At 56.8% G+C, this 16,651-nt stretch overlaps 7 non-coding genes and 5 pseudogenes across 7 annotated transcripts; all 12 read right to left on the bottom strand.

Moving 5' to 3' along the window:
* Positions 1–177: 177 nt before the first annotated feature.
* LOC147300159 (5S ribosomal RNA) lies at positions 178–296 on the bottom strand (annotated as a pseudogene).
* A 1,528-nt stretch (positions 297–1,824) lies between these two features.
* Positions 1,825–1,943, bottom strand: LOC147300160 (5S ribosomal RNA). The gene has a single exon (XR_015127989.1). It is a non-coding gene; the product is annotated as a 5S ribosomal RNA (ribosomal RNA).
* A 1,374-nt stretch (positions 1,944–3,317) lies between these two features.
* Positions 3,318–3,436, bottom strand: LOC147300161 (5S ribosomal RNA). Its single transcript, XR_015127990.1, has one exon. It is a non-coding gene; the product is annotated as a 5S ribosomal RNA (ribosomal RNA).
* Positions 3,437–4,926: 1,490 nt separating this feature from the next.
* Positions 4,927–5,045, bottom strand: LOC147300162 (5S ribosomal RNA). The gene has a single exon (XR_015127992.1). It is a non-coding gene; the product is annotated as a 5S ribosomal RNA (ribosomal RNA).
* Positions 5,046–5,938: 893 nt separating this feature from the next.
* LOC147300163 (5S ribosomal RNA) lies at positions 5,939–6,057 on the bottom strand (annotated as a pseudogene).
* Positions 6,058–7,076: 1,019 nt separating this feature from the next.
* LOC147300164 (5S ribosomal RNA) lies at positions 7,077–7,195 on the bottom strand (annotated as a pseudogene).
* A 1,414-nt stretch (positions 7,196–8,609) lies between these two features.
* On the bottom strand, positions 8,610–8,728 carry LOC147300165 (5S ribosomal RNA; annotated as a pseudogene).
* A 1,413-nt stretch (positions 8,729–10,141) lies between these two features.
* On the bottom strand, positions 10,142–10,260 carry LOC147300166 (5S ribosomal RNA). The gene has a single exon (XR_015128116.1). It is a non-coding gene; the product is annotated as a 5S ribosomal RNA (ribosomal RNA).
* A 1,450-nt stretch (positions 10,261–11,710) lies between these two features.
* Positions 11,711–11,829, bottom strand: LOC147300167 (5S ribosomal RNA). Its single transcript, XR_015128064.1, has one exon. It is a non-coding gene; the product is annotated as a 5S ribosomal RNA (ribosomal RNA).
* An 893-nt stretch (positions 11,830–12,722) lies between these two features.
* LOC147300168 (5S ribosomal RNA) lies at positions 12,723–12,841 on the bottom strand (annotated as a pseudogene).
* A 1,530-nt stretch (positions 12,842–14,371) lies between these two features.
* On the bottom strand, positions 14,372–14,490 carry LOC147300169 (5S ribosomal RNA). Its single transcript, XR_015127993.1, has one exon. It is a non-coding gene; the product is annotated as a 5S ribosomal RNA (ribosomal RNA).
* Positions 14,491–15,980: 1,490 nt separating this feature from the next.
* On the bottom strand, positions 15,981–16,099 carry LOC147300170 (5S ribosomal RNA). The gene has a single exon (XR_015127994.1). It is a non-coding gene; the product is annotated as a 5S ribosomal RNA (ribosomal RNA).
* Positions 16,100–16,651: the final 552 nt, after the last annotated feature.

Genomic DNA, 16,651 nt, shown 5'->3' on the forward strand with positions numbered 1-16,651 from the left:
CCCAGCCGGTCACTCAGGCCCTGGTGTGGTGTAGGTGGCATCAGCTAGCAGCACAAGACATTGGAAAAGAGCCAAAAGCAATGTGATTAATGTGCCCTTATTAATGGGCAGCTGCTTTTGGTCTTTTAATACACCCCTTCTCTGGATCAAAAGCGGTTCAATGACATGAAAATGAAAGGCTTACAGCAACAGGTATTCCCAGGCAGTCTCCCATCCAAGTACTAACCAAGCCCAGCCCTGCTTAGCTTCCGAGATCAGACGAGGTCGGGCGTGCTCAGGGTGGTATGGCCGTAAGCTGCTGGGCCCCAGCACAATGTCTCAATTTATGGATTCAAGTGATTAGGTGGCAAGTACCTGAAGTTACGAAGACAATCCTATAACCATACCTGCATGTTTGCATAATACCCTAACCCAAAGGCTCAGTTTGGCATTTATCCAACAGCACAGGCCCTGGATTGTTGAAGATGGCCTCAGGAAACAGCACAGGGCCTGGTGTGTTGTACATGGCCACAGCAAGCAGCACAGGGCCTGGTTTGGTGAAGATGGCCTCAGTCAGAAGCACAGGGCCTGGTGTGATATGAGTGGCCTGAGCAAGAGCCACAGGCCCTGGTGTGGTGTAAGTGGCCTGAGGAAGAGCCACAGGCCCTGGTGTGGTGTAAGTGGCCTGAGCAAGAGCCACAGGCCCTGGTGTGGTGTAGGTGGCCTCAGCCAGCAGCCACAGGCCCTGGTGTGGTGTAGGTGGCCTCAGCCAGCAGCCACAAGCCCTTGTGTGGTGTAAGTGGCCTCAGCCAGCAGCAAAAGGGCCCTGGTGTGGTGTAAGTCGCCTCAGCCAGCAGCCACAGGCCCTGGTGTGGTGTAGGTGGCCTCAGCCAGCAGCCACAGGCCCTGGTGTGGTGTAAGTGGCCTCAGCCAGCAGCCACAGGCCCTGGTGTGGTGTAAGTGGCCTCAGCCAGTGCCACAGGCCCTGGTGTGGTGTAAGTGGCCTGAGCAAGAGCCACAGACCATGGTGTGGTGTAATTGGCCTCAATAGCAACTAAGGCCCTGGTGTGGTGTAAGTGGCCTCAGCCAGCAGCCACAGGCCCTGGTGTGGTGTAAGTGGCCTCAGCCAGCAGCCACAGGCCCTGGTGTGGTGTAAGTGGCCTCAGCCAGTGCCACAGGCCCTGGTGTGGTGTAAGTGGCCTGAGCAAGAGCCACAGACCATGGTGTGGTGTAATTGGCCTCAATAGCAACTAAGGCCCTGGTGTGGTGTAAGTGGCCTCAGCCAGCAGCCACAGGCCCTGGTGTGGTGTAAGTGGCCTGAGCAAGAGCCACAGGCCCTGGTGTGGTGTAAGTGGCCTGAGCAAGAGCCACAGACCCTGGTGTGGTGTAATTGGCCTCAATAGCAACTAATGCCCTGGTGTGGTGTAGGTGGCCTCAGCCAGCAGCCACAGGCCCTGGTGTGGTGTAAGTGGCCTGAGCAAGAGCCACAGGCCCTGGTGTGGTGTAAGTGGCCTGAGCAAGAGCCACAGACCCTGGTGTGGTGTAATTGGCCTCAATAGCAACTAATGCCCTGGTGTGGTGTAGGTGGCCTCAGCCAGCAGCCACAGGCCCTGGTGTGGTGAAAGTGGCCTCAGCCAGAGCCACAGGCCCTGATGTGGTGTAAGTGGCCCCAGCCGGTCACTCAGGCCCTTGTGTGGTGTAGGTTGCATCAGCTAGCAGCACAAGACATTGGAAAAGAGCCAAAAGCAGTGTCGTTAATGTGCCCTCATTAATGGGCAGCTGCTTTTGGTCTTTTAATACACCCCTTCTCTGGATCAAAAGCGGTTCAATGACATGAAAATCAAAGGCTTACAGCACCAGGTATTCCCAGGCAGTCTCCCATCCAAGTACTAACCAAGCCCAGCCCTGCTTAGCTTCCGAGATCAGACGAGGTCGGGCGTGCTCAGGGTGGTATGGCCGTAAGCTGCTGGCTCCAGCACAATGTCTCAATTTATGGATTCAAGTGATTAGGTGGCAAGTACCTGAAGTTACGAAGACAATGCTATAACCATACCTGCATGTTTGCATAATACCCTAACCCAAAGGCTCAGTTTGGCATTTATCCAACAGCACAGGCCCTGGATTGTTGAAGATGGCCTCAGGAAACCAGCACAGGGCCTGGTGTGTTGTACATGGCCACAGCAAGGAGCACAGGGCCTGGTTTGGTGAAGATGGCCTCGGCCAGAAGCGCAGGGCCTGGTGTGATGTGAGTGGCCTGAGCAAGAGCCACAGGCCTTGGTGTGGTGTAAGTGGCCTCAGCCAGCAGCCACAGGCCCTGGTGTGGTGTAAGTCGCCTCAGCCAGAAGCCACAGGCACTGGTGTGGTGTAAGTGGCCTCAGCCAGCAGCCACAGGCCCTGGTGTGGTGTAGGTGGCCTCAGCCAGCAGCCACAAGCCCTTGTGTGGTGTAAGTGGCCTCAGCCAGCAGCCACAGGCCCTGATGTGGTGTAAGTGGCCTCAGCCAGTGCCACAGGCCCTGGTGTGGTGTAAGTCGCCTCAGCCAGCAGCCACAGGCCCTGGTGTGGTGTAGGTGGCCTCAGCCAGCAGCCACAGGACCTTGTGTGGTGTAATTGGCCTCAATAGCAACTAAGGCCCTGGTGTGGTGTAGGTGGCCTAAGCCAGCAGCCACAGGCCCTGGTGTGGTGTAAGTGGCCTCAGCCAGTGCCACAGGCCCTGGTGTGGTGTAAGTGGCCTGAGCAAGAGCCACAGACCCTGGTGTGGTGTAATTGGCCTCAATAGCAACTAAGGCCCTGGTGTGGTGTAGGTGGCCTCAGCCAGCAGCCACAGGCCCTGGTATGGTGTAAGTGGCCTCAGCCAGCAGCCACAGGCCCTGGTGTGGTGTAAGTGGCCTCAGCCAGCAGCCACAGGCCCTGGTGTGGTGTAAGTGGCCTCAGCCAGTGCCACAGGCCCTGGTGTGGTGTAAGTGGCCTGAGCAAGAGCCACAGACCATGGTGTTGTGTAATTGGCCTCAATAGCAACTAAGGCCCTGGTGTGGTGTAAGTGGCCTCAGCCAGCAGCCACAGGCCCTGGTTTGGTGTAAGTCGCCTCAGCCAGAACCCACAGGCCCTGGTGTGGTGTAACTGGCCTCAGCCAGAGCCACAGCCCCTGATGTGGTGTAAGTGGCCCCAGCCGGTCACTCAGGCCCTGGTGTGGTGTAGGTGGCATCAGCTAGCAGCACAAGACATTGGAAAAGAGCCAAAAGCAATGTGATTAATGTGCCCTTATTAATGGGCAGCTGCTTTTGGTCTTTTAATACACCCCTTCTCTGGATCAAAAGCGGTTCAATGACATGAAAATGAAAGGCTTACAGCACCAGGTATTCCCAGGCAGTCTCCCATCCAAGTACTAACCAAGCCCAGCCCTGCTTAGCTTCCGAGATCAGACGAGGTCGGGCGTGCTCAGGGTGGTATGGCCGTAAGCTGCTGGCTCCAGCACAATGTCTCAATTTATGGATTCAAGTGATTAGGTGGCAAGTACCTGAAGTTACGAAGACAATCCTATAACCATACCTGCATGTTTGCATAATACCCTAACCCAAAGGCTCAGTTTGGCATTTATCCAACAGCACAGGCCCTGGATTGTTGAAGATGGCCTCAGGAACCAGCACAGGGCCTGGTGTGTTGTACATGGCCACAGCAAGCAGCACAGGGCCTGGTTTGGTGAAGATGGCCTCGGCCAGAAGCGCAGGGCCTGGTGTGATGTGAGTGGCCTGCGCAAGAGCCACAGGCCTTGGTGTGGTGTAAGTGGCCTCAGCCAGCAGCCACAGGCCCTGGTGTGGTGTAAGTCGCCTCAGCCAGAAGCCACAGGCACTGGTGTGGTGTAAGTGGCCTCAGCCAGCAGCAAAAGGGCCCTGGTGTGGTGTAAGTGGCCTCAGCCAGCAGCCACAGGCCCTGGTGTGGAGTAGGTGGCCTCAGCCAGCAGCCACATGCCCTTGTGTGGTGTAATTGGCCTCAATAGCAACTAAGGCCCTGGTGTGGTGTAGGTGGCCTCGGCCAGAAGCGCAGGGCCTGGTGTGATGTGAGTGGCCTGAGCAAGAGCCACAGGGCCTGGTGTGTTGTACATGGCCACAGCTAGCAGCACAGGGCCTGGTTTGGTGAAGATGGCCTCGGCCAGAAGAGCAGGGCCTGGTGTGATGTGAGTGGCCTGACCAAGAGCCACAGGCCCTGGTGTGGTGTAAGTGGCCCCAGCCGGTCACTCAGGCCCTGGTGTGGTGTAGGTGGCATCAGCTAGCAGCCACAGGCCCTGGTGTGGTGTAAGTGGCCTGAGCCAGCAGCCACAGGCCCTGGTGTGGTGTAAGTGGCCTGAATAGCAAATAAGGCCCTGGTGTGGTGTAAGTGGCCTCAGCCAGAGCCACAGGCCCTGGTGTGGTGTAAGTGGCCTCAATAGCAACTAAGGCCCTGGTGTGGTGTAAGTGGCCTCAGCCAACAGCCACAGGCCCTGGTATGGTGTAAGTGGCCTCAGCCAGCAGCCACAGGCCCTGGTGTGGTGTAACTGGCCTCAGCCAGCAGCCACAGGCCCTGGTGTGGTGTAGGTGGCCTCAGCCAGCAGCCACAGGCCCTGGTGTGGTGTAAGTGGCCTCAATAGCAACTAAGGCCCTGGTGTGGTGTAAGTGGCTTTAGCCAGCAGCCACAGGCTCTGGTGTGGTGTAACTGGCCTCAGCCAGCAGCCACAGGCCCTGGTGTGGTGTAAGTGGCCTCAGCCAGAGCCACAGGCCCTGATGTGGTGTAAGTGGCCCCAGCCGGTCACTCTGGCCCTGGTGTGGTGTAGGTGGCATCAGCTAGCAGCACAAGACATTGGAAAACAGCCAAAAGCAGTGTCGTTAATGTGCCCTCATTAATGGGCAGCTGCTTTTGGTCTTTTAATACACCCCTTCTCTGGATCAAAAGCGGTTCAATGACATGAAAATGAAAGGCTTACAGCACCAGGTATTCCCAGGCAGTCTCCCATCCAAGTACTAACCAAGCCCAGCCCTGCTTAGCTTCCGAGATCAGACGAGGTCGGGCGTGCTCAGGGTGGTATGGCCGTAAGCTGCTGGCCCCAGCACAATGTCTCAATTTATGGATTCAAGTGATTAGGTGGCAAGTACCTGAAGTTACGAAGACAATCCTATAACCATACCTGCATGTTTGCATAATACCCTAACCCAAAGGCTCAGTTTGGCATTTATCCAACAGCACAGGCCCTGGATTGTTGAAGATGGCCACAGCAAGCAGCACAGGGCCTGGATTGGTGAAGATGGCCTCGGCCAGAAGCGCAGGGCCTGGTGTGATGTGAGTGGCCTGAGCAAGAGCCACAGGCCCTGGTGTGGTGTAAGTGGCCTCAATAGCAAATAAGGCCCTGGTGTGGTGTAAGTGGCCTCAGCCAGCAGCCACAGGCCCTGGTGTGGTGTAAGTGGCCTCAGCCAGTGCCACAGGCCCTGGTGTGGTGTAATTGGCCTCAATAGCAACTAAGGCCCTGGTGTGGTGTAGGTGGCCTCGGCCAGAAGCGCAGGGCCTGGTGTGATGTGAGTGGCCTGAGCAAGAGCCACAGGCCCTGGTGTGGTGTAATTGGCCTCAATAGCAACTAAGGCCCTGGTGTGGTGTAAGTGGCCTGAGCAAGAGCCACATACCCTGGTGTGGTGTAATTGGCCTCAATAGCAACTAAGGCCCTGGTGTGGTGTAGGTGGCCTCAGCCAGCAGCCACAGGCCCTGGTGTGGTGTAAGTGGCCTCAGCCAGAGCAACAGGCCCTGATGTGGTGTAAGTGGCCCCAGCCGGTCACTCAGGCCCTGGTGTGGTGTAGGTGGCATCAGCTAGCAGCACAAGACATTGGAAAACAGCCAAAAGCAATGTCGTTAATGTGCCCTCATTAATGGGGAGCTGCTTCTGGTCTTTTAATACACCCCTTCTCTGGATCAAAAGCGGTTCAATGACATGAAAATGAAAGGCTTACAGCACCAGGTATTCCCAGGCAGTCTCCAATCCAAGTACTAACCAAGCCCAGCCCTGCTTAGCTTCCGAGATCAGACGAGGTCAGGCGTGCTCAGGGTGGTATGGCCGTAAGCTGCTGGCCCCAGCACAATGTCTCAATTTATGGATTCAAGTGATTAGGTGGCAAGTACCTGAAGTTACGAAGACAATCCTATAACCATACCTGCATGTTTGCATAATACCCTAACCAAAAGGCTCAGTTTGGCATTTATCCAACAGCACAGGCCCTGGATTGTTGAAGATGGCCTCAAGAACCAGCACAGGACCTGGTGTGTTTTACATGGCCACAGCAAGCAGCACAGGGCCTGGTTTGGTGAAGATGGCCTCAGCAAGCAGCCACAGGCCCTGGTTTGGTGTAAGTGGCCTCAGCTAGCAGCCACAGGCCCTGGTGTGGTGTGAGTGGCCTCAGCCAGCAGCCACAGGCCCTGGTGTGGTCTAAGTGGCCTCAGCCAGTGCCACAGGCCCTGGTGTGGTCTAAGTGGCCTCAGCCAGCAGCCACAGGCCCTGGTGTGGTGTAAGTGGCCTGAGCAAGTGCCACAGGCCCTGGTGTGGTGTAAGTGGCCTGAGCAAGAGCCACAGACCATGGTGTGGTGTAATTGGCCTCAATAGCAACTAAGGCCCTGGTGTGGTGTAAGTGGCCTCAGCCAGCAGCCACAGGCCCTGGTGTGGTGTAAGTGGCCTCAGCCAGCAGCCACAGGCCCTGGTGTGGTGTAAGTGGCCTCAGCCAGTGCCACAGGCCCTGGTGTGGTGTAAGTGGCCTGAGCAAGAGCCACAGACCATGGTGTGGTGTAATTGGCCTCAGCCAGCAGCCACAGGCCCTGGTTTGGTGTAAGTCGCCTCAGCCAGAACCCACAGGCCCTGGTGTGGTGTAACTGGCCTCAGCCAGAGCCACAGCCCCTGATGTGGTGTAAGTGGCCCCAGCCGGTCACTCAGGCCCTGGTGTGGTGTAGGTGGCATCAGCTAGCAGCACAAGACATTGGAAAAGAGCCAAAAGCAATGTGATTAATGTGCCCTTATTAATGGGCAGCTGCTTTTGGTCTTTTAATACACCCCTTCTCTGGATCAAAAGCGGTTCAATGACATGAAAATGAAAGGCTTACAGCAACAGGTATTCCCAGGCAGTGTCCCATCCAAGTACTAACCAAGCCCAGCCCTGCTTAGCTTCCGAGATCAGACGAGGTCGGGCGTGCTCAGGGTGGTATGGCCGTAAGCTGCTGGGCCCCAGCACAATGTCTCAATTTATGGATTCAAGTGATTAGGTGGCAAGTACCTGAAGTTACGAAGACAATCCTATAACCATACCTGCATGTTTGCATAATACCCTAACCCAAAGGCTCAGTTTGGCATTTATCCAACAGCACAGGCCCTGGATTGTTGAAGATGGCCTCAGGAAACAGCACAGGGCCTGGTGTGTTGTACATGGCCACAGCAAGCAGCACAGGGCCTGGTTTGGTGAAGATGGCCTCAGTCAGAAGCACAGGGCCTGGTGTGATATGAGTGGCCTGAGCAAGAGCCACAGGCCCTGGTGTGGTGTAAGTGGCCTGAGGAAGAGCCACAGGCCCTGGTGTGGTGTAAGTGGCCTGAGCAAGAGCCACAGGCCCTGGTGTGGTGTAGGTGGCCTCAGCCAGCAGCCACAGGCCCTGGTGTGGTGTAGGTGGCCTCAGCCAGCAGCCACAAGCCCTTGTGTGGTGTAAGTGGCCTCAGCCAGCAGCAAAAGGGCCCTGGTGTGGTGTAAGTCGCCTCAGCCAGCAGCCACAGGCCCTGGTGTGGTGTAGGTGGCCTCAGCCAGCAGCCACAGGCCCTGGTGTGGTGTAAGTGGCCTCAGCCAGCAGCCACAGGCCCTGGTGTGGTGTAAGTGGCCTCAGCCAGCAGCCACAGGCCCTGGTGTGGTGTAAGTGGCCTCAGCCAGTGCCACAGGCCCTGGTGTGGTGTAAGTGGCCTGAGCAAGAGCCACAGACCCTGGTGTGGTGTAATTGGCCTCAGCCACCAGCCACAGGCCCTGGTGTGGTGTAAGTGGCCTCAGCCAGAAGCCACAGGCCCTGGTGTGGTGTAAGTGGCCTCAGCAAGCAGCCACAGGCCCTGGTGTGGTGTAAGTGGCCTGAGCAAGAGCCACAGGCCCTGGTGTGGTGTAAGTGGCCTGAGCAAGAGCCACAGACCCTGGTGTGGTGTAATTGGCCTCAATAGCAACTAATGCCCTGGTGTGGTGTAGGTGGCCTCAGCCAGCAGCCACAGGCCCTGGTGTGGTGTAAGTGGCCTGAGCAAGAGCCACAGGCCCTGGTGTGGTGTAAGTGGCCTGAGCAAGAGCCACAGACCCTGGTGTGGTGTAATTGGCCTCAATAGCAACTAATGCCCTGGTGTGGTGTAGGTGGCCTCAGCCAGCAGCCACAGGCCCTGGTGTGGTGAAAGTGGCCTCAGCCAGAGCCACAGGCCCTGATGTGGTGTAAGTGGCCCCAGCCGGTCACTCAGGCCCTTGTGTGGTGTAGGTTGCATCAGCTAGCAGCACAAGACATTGGAAAAGAGCCAAAAGCAGTGTCGTTAATGTGCCCTCATTAATGGGCAGCTGCTTTTGGTCTTTTAATACACCCCTTCTCTGGATCAAAAGCGGTTCAATGACATGAAAATCAAAGGCTTACAGCAACAGGTATTCCCAGGCAGTCTCCCATCCAAGTACTAACCAAGCCCAGCCCTGCTTAGCTTCCGAGATCAGACGAGGTCGGGCGTGCTCAGGGTGGTATGGCCGTAAGCTGCTGGCTCCAGCACAATGTCTCAATTTATGGATTCAAGTGATTAGGTGGCAAGTACCTGAAGTTACGAAGACAATGCTATAACCATACCTGCATGTTTGCATAATACCCTAACCCAAAGGCTCAGTTTGGCATTTATCCAACAGCACAGGCCCTGGATTGTTGAAGATGGCCTCAGGAAACCAGCACAGGGCCTGGTGTGTTGTACATGGCCACAGCAAGGAGCACAGGGCCTGGTTTGGTGAAGATGGCCTCGGCCAGAAGCGCAGGGCCTGGTGTGATGTGAGTGGCCTGAGCAAGAGCCACAGGCCTTGGTGTGGTGTAAGTGGCCTCAGCCAGCAGCCACAGGCCCTGGTGTGGTGTAAGTCGCCTCAGCCAGAAGCCACAGGCACTGGTGTGGTGTAAGTGGCCTCAGCCAGCAGCCACAGGCCCTGGTGTGGTGTAAGTGGCCTCAGCCAGTGCCACAGGCCCTGGTGTGGTGTAAGTCGCCTCAGCCAGCAGCCACAGGCCCTGGTGTGGTGTAAGTCGCCTCAGCCAGCAGCCACAAGCCCTTGTGTGGTGTAAGTGGCCTCAGCCAGCAGCCACAGGCCCTGATGTGGTGTAAGTGGCCTCAGCCAGTGCCACAGGCCCTGGTGTGGTGTAAGTCGCCTCAGCCAGCAGCCACAGGTCCTGGTGTGGTGTAGGTGGCCTCAGCCAGCAGCCACAGGACCTTGTGTGGTGTAATTTGCCTCAATAGCAACTAAGGCCCTGGTGTGGTGTAGGTGGCCTAAGCCAGCAGCCACAGGCCCTGGTGTGGTGTAAGTGGCCTCAGCCAGTGCCACAGGCCCTGGTGTGGTGTAAGTGGCCTGAGCAAGAGCCACAGACCCTGGTGTGGTGTAATTGGCCTCAATAGCAACTAAGGCCCTGGTGTGGTGTAGGTGGCCTCAGCCAGCAGCCACAGGCCCTGGTATGGTGTAAGTGGCCTCAGCCAGCAGCCACAGGCCCTGGTGTGGTGTAAGTGGCCTCAGCCAGTGCCACAGGCCCTGGTGTGGTGTAAGTGGCCTGAGCAAGAGCCACAGACCATGGTGTTGTGTAATTGGCCTCAATAGCAACTAAGGCCCTGGTGTGGTGTAAGTGGCCTGAGCCAGCAGCCACAGGCCCTGGTTTGGTGTAAGTCGCCTCAGCCAGAACCCACAGGCCCTGGTGTGGTGTAACTGGCCTCAGCCAGAGCCACAGCCCCTGATGTGGTGTAAGTGGCCCCAGCCGGTCACTCAGGCCCTGGTGTGGTGTAGGTGGCATCAGCTAGCAGCACAAGACATTGGAAAAGAGCCAAAAGCAATGTGATTAATGTGCCCTTATTAATGGGCAGCTGCTTTTGGTCTTTTAATACACCCCTTCTCTGGATCAAAAGCGGTTCAATGACATGAAAATGAAAGGCTTACAGCACCAGGTATTCCCAGGGAGTCTCCCATCCAAGTACTAACCAAGCCCAGCCCTGCTTAGCTTCCGAGATCAGACGAGGTCGGGCGTGCTCAGGGTGGTATGGCCGTAAGCTGCTGGCTCCAGCACAATGTCTCAATTTATGGATTCAAGTGATTAGGTGGCAAGTACCTGAAGTTACGAAGACAATCCTATAACCATACCTGCATGTTTGCATAATACCCTAACCCAAAGGCTCAGTTTGGCATTTATCCAACAGCACAGGCCCTGGATTGTTGAAGATGGCCTCAGGAACCAGCACAGGGCCTGGTGTGTTGTACATGGCCACAGCAAGCAGCACAGGGCCTGGTTTGGTGAAGATGGCCTCGGCCAGAAGCGCAGGGCCTGGTGTGATGTGAGTGGCCTGCGCAAGAGCCACAGGCCTTGGTGTGGTGTAAGTGGCCTCAGCCAGCAGCCACAGGCCCTGGTGTGGTGTAAGTCGCCTCAGCCAGAAGCCACAGGCACTGGTGTGGTGTAAGTGGCCTCAGCCAGCAGCAAAAGGGCCCTGGTGTGGTGTAAGTGGCCTCAGCCAGCAGCCACAGGCCCTGGTGTGGAGTAGGTGGCCTCAGCCAGCAGCCACATGCCCTTGTGTGGTGTAATTGGCCTCAATAGCAACTAAGGCCCTGGTGTGGTGTAGGTGGCCTCGGCCAGAAGCGCAGGGCCTGGTGTGATGTGAGTGGCCTGAGCAAGAGCCACAGGGCCTGGTGTGTTGTACATGGCCACAGCTAGCAGCACAGGGCCTGGTTTGGTGAAGATGGCCTCGGCCAGAAGAGCAGGGCCTGGTGTGATGTGAGTGGCCTGACCAAGAGCCACAGGCCCTGGTGTGGTGTAAGTGGCCCCAGCCGGTCACTCAGGCCCTGGTGTGGTGTAGGTGGCATCAGCTAGCAGCCACAGGCCCTGGTGTGGTGTAAGTGGCCTGAGCCAGCAGCCACAGGCCCTGGTGTGGTGTAAGTGGCCTGAATAGCAAATAAGGCCCTGGTGTGGTGTAAGTGGCCTCAGCCAGAGCCACAGGCCCTGGTGTGGTGTAAGTGGCCTCAATAGCAACTAAGGCCCTGGTGTGGTGTAAGTGGCCTCAGCCAACAGCCACAGGCCCTGGTATGGTGTAAGTGGCCTCAGCCAGCAGCCACAGGCCCTGGTGTGGTGTAACTGGCCTCAGCCAGCAGCCACAGGCCCTGGTGTGGTGTAGGTGGCCTCAGCCAGCAGCCACAGGCCCTGGTGTGGTGTAAGTGGCCTCAATAGCAACTAAGGCCCTGGTGTGGTGTAAGTGGCTTTAGCCAGCAGCCACAGGCTCTGGTGTGGTGTAAGTGGCCTCAGCCAGAGCCACAGGCCCTGATGTGGTGTAAGTGGCCCCAGCCGGTCACTCTGGCCCTGGTGTGGTGTAGGTGGCATCAGCTAGCAGCACAAGACATTGGAAAAGAGCCAAAAGCAGTGTCGTTAATGTGCCCTCATTAATGGGCAGCTGCTTTTGGTCTTTTAATACACCCCTTCTCTGGATCAAAAGCGGTTCAATGACATGAAAATGAAAGGCTTACAGTACCAGGTATTCCCAGGCAGTCTCCCATCCAAGTACTAACCAAGCCCAGCCCTGCTTAGCTTCCGAGATCAGACGAGGTCGGGCGTGCTCAGGGTGGTATGGCCGTAAGCTGCTGGCCCCAGCACAATGTCTCAATTTATGGATTCAAGTGATTAGGTGGCAAGTACCTGAAGTTACGAAGACAATCCTATAACCATACCTGCATGTTTGCATAATACCCTAACCCAAAGGCTCAGTTTGGCATTTATCCAACAGCACAGGCCCTGGATTGTTGAAGATGGCCACAGCAAGCAGCACAGGGCCTGGATTGGTGAAGATGGCCTCGGCCAGAAGCGCAGGGCCTGGTGTGATGTGAGTGGCCTGAGCAAGAGCCACAGGCCCTGGTGTGGTGTAAGTGGCCTCAATAGCAAATAAGGCCCTGGTGTGGTGTAAGTGGCCTCAGCCAGCAGCCACAGGCCCTGGTGTGGTGTAAGTGGCCTCAGCCAGTGCCACAGGCCCTGGTGTGGTGTAATTGGCCTCAATAGCAACTAAGGCCCTGGTGTGGTGTAGGTGGCCTCGGCCAGAAGCGCAGGGCCTGGTGTGATGTGAGTGGCCTGAGCAAGAGCCACAGGCCCTGGTGTGGTGTAATTGGCCTCAATAGCAACTAAGGCCCTGGTGTGGTGTAAGTGGCCTGAGCAAGAGCCACATACCCTGGTGTGGTGTAATTGGCCTCAATAGCAACTAAGGCCCTGGTGTGGTGTAGGTGGCCTCAGCCAGCAGCCACAGGCCCTGGTGTGGTGTAAGTGGCCTCAGCCAGAGCAACAGGCCCTGATGTGGTGTAAGTGGCCCCAGCCGGTCACTCAGGCCCTGGTGTGGTGTAGGTGGCATCAGCTAGCAGCACAAGACATTGGAAAACAGCCAAAAGCAATGTCGTTAATGTGCCCTCATTAATGGGGAGCTGCTTCTGGTCTTTTAATACACCCCTTCTCTGGATCAAAAGCGGTTCAATGACATGAAAATGAAAGGCTTACAGCACCAGGTATTCCCAGGCAGTCTCCAATCCAAGTACTAACCAAGCCCAGCCCTGCTTAGCTTCCGAGATCAGACGAGGTCAGGCGTGCTCAGGGTGGTATGGCCGTAAGCTGCTGGCCCCAGCACAATGTCTCAATTTATGGATTCAAGTGATTAGGTGGCAAGTACCTGAAGTTACGAAGACAATCCTATAACCATACCTGCATGTTTGCATAATACCCTAACCAAAAGGCTCAGTTTGGCATTTATCCAACAGCACAGGCCCTGGATTGTTGAAGATGGCCTCAAGAACCAGCACAGGACCTGGTGTGTTTTACATGGCCACAGCAAGCAGCACAGGGCCTGGTTTGGTGAAGATGGCCTCAGCAAGCAGCCACAGGCCCTGGTTTGGTGTAAGTGGCCTCAGCTAGCAGCCACAGGCCCTGGTGTGGTGTGAGTGGCCTCAGCCAGCAGCCACAGGCCCTGGTGTGGTCTAAGTGGCCTCAGCCAGTGCCACAGGCCCTGGTGTGGTCTAAGTGGCCTCAGCCAGCAGCCACAGGCCCTGGTGTGGTGTAAGTGGCCTGAGCAAGTGCCACAGGCCCTGGTGTGGTGTAAGTGGCCTGAGCAAGAGCCACAGACCATGGTGTGGTGTAATTGGCCTCAATAGCAACTAAGGCCCTGGTGTGGTGTAAGTGGCCTCAGCCAGCAGCCACAGGCCCTGGTGTGGTGTAGGTGGCCTCAGCCAGCAGCCACAAGCCCTTGTGTGGTGTAAGTGGCCTCAGCCAGCAGCCACAGGCCCTGATGTGGTGTAAGTGGCCTCAGCCAGTGCCACAGGCCCTGGTGTGGTGTAAGTCGCCTCAGCCAGCAGCCACAGGCCCTGGTGTGGTGTAGGTGGCCTCAGCCAGCAGCCACAGGACCTTGTGTGGTGTAATTGGCCTCAATAGCAACTAAGGCCCTGGTGTGGTGTAGGTGGCCTAAGCCAGCAGCCACAGGCCCTGGTGTGGTGTAAGTGGCCTCAGCCAGTGCCACAGGCCCTGGTGTGGTGTAAGTGGCCTGAGCAAGAGCCACAGACCCTGGTGTGGTGTAATTGGCCTCAATAGCAACTAAGGCCCTGGTGTGGTGTAGGTGGCCTCAGCCAGCAGCCACAGGCCCTGGTATGGTGTAAGTGGCCTCAGCCAGCAGCCACAGGCCCTGGTGTGGTGTAAGTGGCCTCAGCCAGCAGCCACAGGCCCTGGTGTGGTGTAAGTGGCCTCAGCCAGTGCCACAGGCCCTGGTGTGGTGTAAGTGGCCTGAGCAAGAGCCACAGACCATGGTGTTGTGTAATTGGCCTCAATAGCAACTAAGGCCCTGGTGTGGTGTAAGTGGCCTCAGCCAGCAGCCACAGGCCCTGGTTTGGTGTAAGTCGCCTCAGCCAGAACCCACAGGCCCTGGTGTGGTGTAACTGGCCTCAGCCAGAGCCACAGCCCCTGATGTGGTGTAAGTGGCCCCAGCCGGTCACTCAGGCCCTGGTGTGGTGTAGGTGGCATCAGCTAGCAGCACAAGACATTGGAAAAGAGCCAAAAGCAATGTGATTAATGTGCCCTTATTAATGGGCAGCTGCTTTTGGTCTTTTAATACACCCCTTCTCTGGATCAAAAGCGGTTCAATGACATGAAAATGAAAGGCTTACAGCACCAGGTATTCCCAGGCAGTCTCCCATCCAAGTACTAACCAAGCCCAGCCCTGCTTAGCTTCCGAGATCAGACGAGGTCGGGCGTGCTCAGGGTGGTATGGCCGTAAGCTGCTGGCTCCAGCACAATGTCTCAATTTATGGATTCAAGTGATTAGGTGGCAAGTACCTGAAGTTACGAAGACAATCCTATAACCATACCTGCATGTTTGCATAATACCCTAACCCAAAGGCTCAGTTTGGCATTTATCCAACAGCACAGGCCCTGGATTGTTGAAGATGGCCTCAGGAACCAGCACAGGGCCTGGTGTGTTGTACATGGCCACAGCAAGCAGCACAGGGCCTGGTTTGGTGAAGATGGCCTCGGCCAGAAGCGCAGGGCCTGGTGTGATGTGAGTGGCCTGCGCAAGAGCCACAGGCCTTGGTGTGGTGTAAGTGGCCTCAGCCAGCAGCCACAGGCCCTGGTGTGGTGTAAGTCGCCTCAGCCAGAAGCCACAGGCACTGGTGTGGTGTAAGTGGCCTCAGCCAGCAGCAAAAGGGCCCTGGTGTGGTGTAAGTGGCCTCAGCCAGCAGCCACAGGCCCTGGTGTGGAGTAGGTGGCCTCAGCCAGCAGCCACATGCCCTTGTGTGGTGTAATTGGCCTCAATAGCAACTAAGGCCCTGGTGTGGTGTAGGTGGCCTCGGCCAGAAGCGCAGGGCCTGGTGTGATGTGAGTGGCCTGAGCAAGAGCCACAGGGCCTGGTGTGTTGTACATGGCCACAGCTAGCAGCACAGGGCCTGGTTTGGTGAAGATGGCCTCGGCCAGAAGAGCAGGGCCTGGTGTGATGTGAGTGGCCTGACCAAGAGCCACAGGCCCTGGTGTGGTGTAAGTGGCCCCAGCCGGTCACTCAGGCCCTGGTGTGGTGTAGGTGGCATCAGCTAGCAGCCACAGGCCCTGGTGTGGTGTAAGTGGCCTGAGCCAGCAGCCACAGGCCCTGGTGTGGTGTAAGTGGCCTGAATAGCAAATAAGGCCCTGGTGTGGTGTAAGTGGCCTCAGCCAGAGCCACAGGCCCTGGTGTGGTGTAAGTGGCCTCAATAGCAACTAAGGCCCTGGTGTGGTGTAAGTGGCCTCAGCCAACAGCCACAGGCCCTGGTATGGTGTAAGTGGCCTCAGCCAGCAGCCACAGGCCCTGGTGTGGTGTAACTGGCCTCAGCCAGCAGCCACAGGCCCTGGTGTGGTGTAGGTGGCCTCAGCCAGCAGCCACAGGCCCTGGTGTGGTGTAAGTGGCCTCAATAGCAACTAAGGCCCTGGTGTGGTGTAAGTGGCTTTAGCCAGCAGCCACAGGCTCTGGTGTGGTGTAACTGGCCTCAGCCAGCAGCCACAGGCCCTGGTGTGGTGTAAGTGGCCTCAGCCAGAGCCACAGGCCCTGATGTGGTGTAAGTGGCCCCAGCCGGTCACTCTGGCCCTGGTGTGGTGTAGGTGGCATCAGCTAGCAGCACAAGACATTGGAAAAGAGCCAAAAGCAGTGTCGTTAATGTGCCCTCATTAATGGGCAGCTGCTTTTGGTCTTTTAATACACCCCTTCTCTGGATCAAAAGCGGTTCAATGACATGAAAATGAAAGGCTTACAGCACCAGGTATTCCCAGGCAGTCTCCCATCCAAGTACTAACCAAGCCCAGCCCTGCTTAGCTTCCGAGATCAGACGAGGTCGGGCGTGCTCAGGGTGGTATGGCCGTAAGCTGCTGGCCCCAGCACAATGTCTCAATTTATGGATTCAAGTGATTAGGTGGCAAGTACCTGAAGTTACGAAGACAATCCTATAACCATACCTGCATGTTTGCATAATACCCTAACCCAAAGGCTCAGTTTGGCATTTATCCAACAGCACAGGCCCTGGATTGTTGAAGATGGCCACAGCAAGCAGCACAGGGCCTGGATTGGTGAAGATGGCCTCGGCCAGAAGCGCAGGGCCTGGTGTGATGTGAGTGGCCTGAGCAAGAGCCACAGGCCCTGGTGTGGTGTAAGTGGCCTCAATAGCAAATAAGGCCCTGGTGTGGTGTAAGTGGCCTCAGCCAGCAGCCACAGGCCCTGGTGTGGTGTAAGTGGCCTCAGCCAGTGCCACAGGCCCTGGTGTGGTGTAATTGGCCTCAATAGCAACTAAGGCCCTGGTGTGGTGTAGGTGGCCTCGGCCAGAAGCGCAGGGCCTGGTGTGATGTGAGTGGCCTGAGCAAGAGCCACAGGCCCTGGTGTGGTGTAATTGGCCTCAATAGCAACTAAGGCCCTGGTGTGGTG

The sequence above is a fragment of the Aulonocara sp. 'chitande type north' Nkhata Bay genome, unplaced genomic scaffold (assembly GCF_057382095.1).
Source record: "Aulonocara sp. 'chitande type north' Nkhata Bay isolate Kocher_YH1m ecotype deep benthic unplaced genomic scaffold, A_spYH_male_GT1.1 unmapped_scaffold_35, whole genome shotgun sequence".
NCBI lineage: Eukaryota > Metazoa > Chordata > Actinopteri > Cichliformes > Cichlidae > Aulonocara > Aulonocara sp. 'chitande type north' Nkhata Bay.